Genomic DNA, 7,021 nt, shown 5'->3' with positions numbered 1-7,021 from the left:
TCCATAAATTCCATAATAAATCTCACTTTCTGATAGACGCAGAGCGGAGTTGTGAGAAAACCACATACTACTAACATGCTTCATCAGTAGTAACCACAGTTACACTAGTACATGGTAAAATTTACTCGTTTGGTACTAATTAGTTAGGTTTTCGTGCAACACCATGGCTGGCGACACATAAGCTCCGGAAGCATGCCCACATTTGTATGTTAGGCTTTTGTAAACTCGAGCGTTCAATTAGAGAATAGGTCTAATGCAAAGGCGGGAATAGCGCTTAACTAATAAACCCAAATAGGAGGCGGAACCTCCTGTTGATCATCCAAGAGTCTTACGCATCCCTACGAATAGCGTCCTTTACCACGGCGGTGCACTATTGCATCGCATCCGTGAATATAGCTAAACTGTCTGTGAAATCCGCAGTATAACGTCTGTCACATGTGTGATCAACAGAAATAAACAGGAGGCACTTTTTTCACATAATTTTTTTTCAGTTCTCGTGGACCCAACGCACACGATTGATTTTAAATGGGAAACTAATGACAAACGGTGCAACAGGTCCGCACATCTTACTGTAGAGCTTAGGTAGAGCTCCCATTTTCGGCTTTCACTTTAGTGCGTCTCTCTGCCCACATTTGTGATCAACCTTTAGAAAACTGGATAGCCCGGTTATTTCAACAAGGCATTTGATTGACGAATACCTTCACCGTAGGCACCAAATCCCCAAATTTATTAGTAAAATCTTTTGATTAACAAAATAAATAGTCCACAATCATTTAGCTGTAACATTCTTTTGAAGCACACCTGCTATGCCACCTGACGGAAGCATGAAGGCTGAGATACTGTCAGGTTTCCCCAGCCTAGATATTACCAGCCGCGATGACGAGGGTGGGTTTGACATATGGATCATCCTATCATTGGACTGGCGCCTTAACCAGTGTGCTATCTCGAGCTCCAACTAGTCAGACACCAGGATTCGATCCATTTCTGAAAACAGCGGCGATCAGCAAAAGCGGTTAAGCTTCTAAAGGTTAACGGCCTTAATTTTGATGAAGGCGTTCGTGTTCCGATCAAGAAGAACACATCGAGTGGCAGATGCGATTCAAAGTTTCTGGCATGGTGTTCGCACAAGCATACGCCTGAATACCATAAGGACGCAGTAGACCGGTGCGAGTCTCGAGCGGGGCAGCTAGGGCCAACCTATTTACATCGATCCTAATGCCAACCAGCTCAGCCAACAGCAAAATAAATTCGGGAAGAGGAACTGATATACAAACATTCCGTCAATTGGACGAACTGTGCCAGTATGATAGCGTCAGTTTCTAATGAGAGACAAGCCGCATAGGCGACCGTTGCTGCCGTACATCCTCATCATGCCTAAGTGTTGGGGAAGAAAAGAATAAGCTCTAGATTGCTTCCAGCCATCTGTTGGACTACGTTGAGTTACGCGCGAGACCTCAGAATGCCAAACCGTTCAAATGGAGGCTTATCTACAAATACGGTACTATGAATACAATGATGAAGAAAACCATACAGACTACAAATCTTGTGACTACGCCGGCTTCTAATCACCGATTTAGGAACCACTACTTTCCAACGGATCCCAAAGTCCAGGCCGACTGAAAGCCTTGTGTTTACAATACAAAGAAACCACGTGTTGACTTAAACAACACGTGCGAGGACAAGGTGAAAGAACGGCTTGTACTCTGGTGTAGGGACAAAACCAAAATAACGAAAATGGTGAATCGCGTTGTACAACATAAGAATAGAAGAAGGGAATCAACAGACATGACAATTGTTAGGTGAGTCAACGAAGGATGGGAACATGCTGGCTAGGAATGGTTTTCCGTTTTATAAGAACTTCAGCCCAGCGACTGTCCGAAACTGTTCTGCATTAAAGTGCTTGTTTCTTTCGTACCACTTGCTCATTCCGGATGCTTCAAGCTTACATCTGTACCTGTGAAAAAATACCCGTATCAGATGTACGCACCGAGTATCGCTTGGTCTTTACGGCTTTTCCTCTCCTAACATTACTTCCTGGTCCATTGAACTAACAGTCACTTGAGTGCTGCAGGGTAGAATTTCGGCACCGGAATAAAATAGGCTGCGTTGTGTGTTTGCTTGTCCAATGTGAACTGTCGCAAAGCGCCAGATGGACTTGACTTTTGTGGGTGGACCCACCTGCTGCTGTCCTTGAGTGACTTCTCACGAAACTTTGGATGGGGAATTTCGAAATGCGAACTCCCGGCTAGCAGTTTGAACACTTAACTGGTCGGCCACATGCATTAGATCAGTAGGGTGATTATGTCGATCTTGTAAAGGATTTAGTGCCAATCATAATTCAGGTACAGTTTGCATATCACGTGGTCACATGAACTGACTGTTTCCTCCAACGCCGGCTTCTCAGATCGAAGTCTCATTCATCGCGAGAATTTTCCGTATTATTCTACTGGGCTATCCATCAATTGTTATGAATCTGCTGAATCCATTTGACCTAAAGTTACTGTATTAAAACTTGATCCCACCAAGCAACACACTGCACAAAGTCTGCTGGGCCACGGCGTAAATGTGTGTTTCTCCCCTACGTTGGTTCTGATTCTAGCCTATCCTAACTGGTTATCTATCTTCTGAGTCCGACTATCAAATAATTCGGTGAGCGACCCTCACTATTTGAAATTCTGAGTTTTCGCTACTCAGTTTGCTCGGAGGCCAGCCGTCCCTAATAACCGAACATCACATCATTTGGACGGGTGTGTCACGTGCAGGACACGGACCAAACGAAGGCATGCCCCGATTGGTCAGAACGCCAGCCAATCCGGATCGAGCATCTCTGACTCGACGCCTCTCGCCCCCTCACGGAGATTCTAGCACGACCTTGTGGAATACTCTGCGACTACGCTACAAATACAGTCGTACTGATTTTCCTTTGTCCCCATGAAGGGCTGCGTAGAGCTACCGTGCCTTTTGATATATCATAGGGGGCGGAGCAGGAAGCCAAGGGACCGATACAGAGTTGCACGATTGTCTACCAAGTCACAACACAGTTGTTCAAGGAAAATTTCCTGGCTCTGTTCTGCGAAACTGTCGGCCAGACTTCAAGCATGATTGCTGCCTGCATCGCAGTAAATTCTTGAAGGTGTGGGTGCATGTGATGAAAATGGAATTGGCGATGTCTCGGACGGCATGCTGGTAAAAGAAACGACCTGTATCGCAGAATCATAAAGTCCACTCAAACAAGCAGATAATAACCGGGCCATTTGGTAACGTTTTTCAAGAAAATCGCCTTATGTAGCACTGAATTTCCCGTACCATTTTTATTTGAATCATGTAGGTCATAAAGCCATCTTCTTAGATCAAGACCATACACACAGATGACAGGTTATCGAATACGGAGACACTAATCATCAATCATTCAAAGAAGGTCACACACTGACGAATCGTTGGCAAAGACTCTATCCATCTCGAACTAAACCTGTTTGGTTTCAGTCGAACAATCACGGTGCGTTCCGGCTTCCAATACTGTCACACACCAGTCCACCTGCAGTTGCGGTGATATTAACGTGATATTTACGTCCTCACTTCCTCTTGATCCCATTTCTAGCGACATTTCGCAGGCTCATTTTTAATGACTGAACTCCTTTGGCCACCGGTTGCCACTAGCTTCCACACCTATGGCTGACTCAGCTGTCACGACCACACACACTTCGAAATCATTGTCCAAACCCCGACGCTTGGTTAGGCTGACAGCAGTGAACGTTCGGAATTAAAAAATAAGATGGAAAATGGACTGTTCTTGTACGTACGTAGCACTCGCCTTCTAGTGACGCGTACCATCCGTCTGAAACGATGGTGCAAGACCAAGTACGATTGTTGGACTGAAAATCGGTTTTCGCCCACTTCTGGCTGCGCACTAGTGCTGTAGAGGAGGAGCCGTTGCTGTTTGTTCTTCTGGGACCGATATCATTTTAAGTTGTCGATCAGATGGGTTTTTGGATGAGACATTTGCCCGTTAATGAGTACTTCTCAGCGGTTCACTGATAACCGCTCCCTGTTCATTTTATCTTCTTATGCCTCGAAAGACAATGGCGGTGATGCACTCAAAAACAGGTGTTATGGCAACTTAAGCGACTTGTCGCCACGTGCTAAGACGTACCATATTACTGCTGTTGCAGAGGATATGAACGCGCAAGAAAGTAGATTTATTACCGCTGTGGCTTCATTGGATAGGCTTATAGAAGCGAAATCCAAATGTACGGACAACGGGAAACACCTGCTGCAGTTTCGTGCAGACAGCAGGCTATTTCTGGCCAGTACTAATTTCCAAAACATCCGGATCCGCTTGGTCACATGGAGTCCCCTCGCAGCACATTAGCCAACCTTCAGTACGGGTAGACCAGACCGCTTTTATTTGTAAGTAATGCGGGTCAATTACTGAACGTCGCTCGTCCTAGGACATCCGTGTGGATTCAGATGACGGGCTTGTTCGATGCAGGCTTTCACTGCGTTTCTCATTTGCGTGCAAGTTGTCCACTGCTTATCTGGCCATTGAAAAGCACTCGGACCCTGATAGGAAACAAGTCTACCAGAACTACCTGACAGAGTTTAGTAAAAACAAGGCACCTTCTAATGTTGACTCTTATTGGAACGTACTAACTAAAATTCTACAATGCACTGGACGTTCCGCATGCGGAATGCTCCCACCAGACAGACCTAGGTACTGGGTCGTGAGCAACTCTTTAGCATTGCTCAAAGCTCGTACATAAACTTCATCTGGTCGAGTGCAACGCTTTCAAGAACAGTCAGACTTTAGTTGGCAAACAAAACCTGCGGGGATCAAGACACTCGGTAGATCCAGAAAGCTGAAGAGATGCTACGGTGTGAAACTCCATGGATCTGTGTAAACTGTTCTCGCGAGTATGCGAAACGGACTCAAAGAAGCCTCCGTTGAGCAAAACAAATACTGATTAAAATTAATTGCCTGGGTCGTTGGCATGAGCACCTTTGAGACAACTACTACTGGCCACCTGCAGCTGGTACAACGCAATCCAAACCGGTAACGCATTACTCGACAGCTAAGTTAAAAACACCGACGGCTTCGGAAATACGAATGTGCCCTGCATTCCTGAAGCTTCACCGAGCCGCCGGACCTGACGAATGCTCGCTCGTTCTTTGTGAAGATGGAAGTGAAATCCTCGGTTGATGCTTGTCTAACTTAGTTACCCCAACTAAATCGGATGAGTCGATATTAATGCGGGTTTTCAAAAGCAATACTCGTAGCGTGACAATCACACAGGAATTAGCTTCGTCTTCGCTGTAACCAAACTAATTGCGTCGCTTATTTTGCGTCCTCTTACGAAGATGCCTGGGTAGAGACTTTGAAAAAGTAAACAGGATTCCGGCAGGATAGGGTTTGTGTGAACCACAACTTAACACTCTGATAAGGGTTGAAGAAATGCATCCGTACAAGAGCGCCATACAATCCTGGTGTTTCATAATTTCAATAGTGTGTACGGACTTGTTGGTGGATTGGTGCTTCTGAAAATACGTAGACAACTAGTTATGTTGCACAAGTTCGTTAATACCGTTGCCTGTATTCACACAGCACTCGAAAGCTTCCTCACAAGCAACAGTGTCTGGATTGGGTTGAGTTCAGTGTTTAGGGTGCCTTCTTAATGTTCGGAAACTCCGTGATTCGTCCGTGCTCCAACTGTTCCTGTCTGGCCTGGGTACCTTTAAATTACCTCAATCCTTCCGAGGCATAGCAGGCATACACAGAATGGGTGTTGCCGCTGAAATTTTATTAAAGTTTTTGCCTCAGGCCGTGTAGGGTCGTTCTGGCCAATTCGTATCAAAAGAACTAGAAAGCGATCGTTTCGTTTTGCGACGGAATCTTCCATCATAGTATGTGCTCTTCAGAATGTCTGGGTCACCGACGAAATGCACTACGTTAATTAAGTGTCAATTAAAGCTCCACCGAAACATAGTGATCACTGTATGCTGCTGTCTAATTTCATTTGCTACCAGGCGGGAAATTTGGGGCCTGAGACGGAGAGTCGGAACATCTGCCGTGCAAACTTCGCAGAAATGAGTAGGACTGCAGGTGACACAGAAGATGAGCTGGCATTTCGTAAAATGCAGTGCCACTGTAAGACATTCGCCGGTGTTACATGCAAAAACAACCCACGATACTGAGCCTTGCACGGAGGAACAAAGAAGTGCTATTTACTTACATGGGACACCGCTAGTGAAGTCAATAAACTGCATTTTCCTTGAGAAACAGAAACGGGGACCCCCCGAGCAACCCAATAGTGATAGCTGAGTTCTACGGAAAACATTACACAGGCATGCATTCTACCTCGCCGAACTCCTTACACTCAATTTTGTCAAGACGTATCTACCAACGCCTCTAACCAACGTGGTCTTCGCTATCAAACCTCCTCAGCGCGTTTAGGCCAGTCAATGTCCTTCTAAGGATCATGAAAGAAACGTTCTTCACACTTCAAAACATTTGTACCTGGTTTTTCGTTGGCTGCTTGACGAGGGCCACCCTTAATCCAATTGGAAACAGGTTATTGCCACGCCAATCGGCAACACCGTGGATCGACTACTGTCCGGCAGCTACAGTCCCATAAAGCCCACCAGCGCGCCGTGCAGTGTGATAGGACGCATTATTAAGCGAGCTGTCCTAGATCACTTTACTTCCAAAAACTTGATATCTGCAGTTCAACACGGATTTCTCCAAAACCGTTCTTGCCTGACAAACATGCTCGTATTTATGGACAACTTAACCCGAGCCAAGGACGAGGAACTCATATCTGATGCCAAATTTTTTCGACTTCCAGATGTTCATGCAAGTCCGTATCTACTTTTTGCGGGCGAGTTAAAATCCTGGAGCTCCAAAACTGGTGTCCTCAAGATGGATGTAGACGCTGCAAAGCAGTGGTTGTTGGACTGGCACCTTCCTCCGAATGACGAAAAGTGGGTCTATATATCATTCGCAAGAGACTCAGCAAACGTCTTTGTC

The sequence above is a fragment of the Opisthorchis viverrini genome (assembly GCF_000715545.1).
Source record: "Opisthorchis viverrini unplaced genomic scaffold scaffold3571, whole genome shotgun sequence".
Classification (NCBI taxonomy): domain Eukaryota; kingdom Metazoa; phylum Platyhelminthes; class Trematoda; order Opisthorchiida; family Opisthorchiidae; genus Opisthorchis; species Opisthorchis viverrini.
This window is presented reverse-complemented; position numbering follows the sequence as displayed.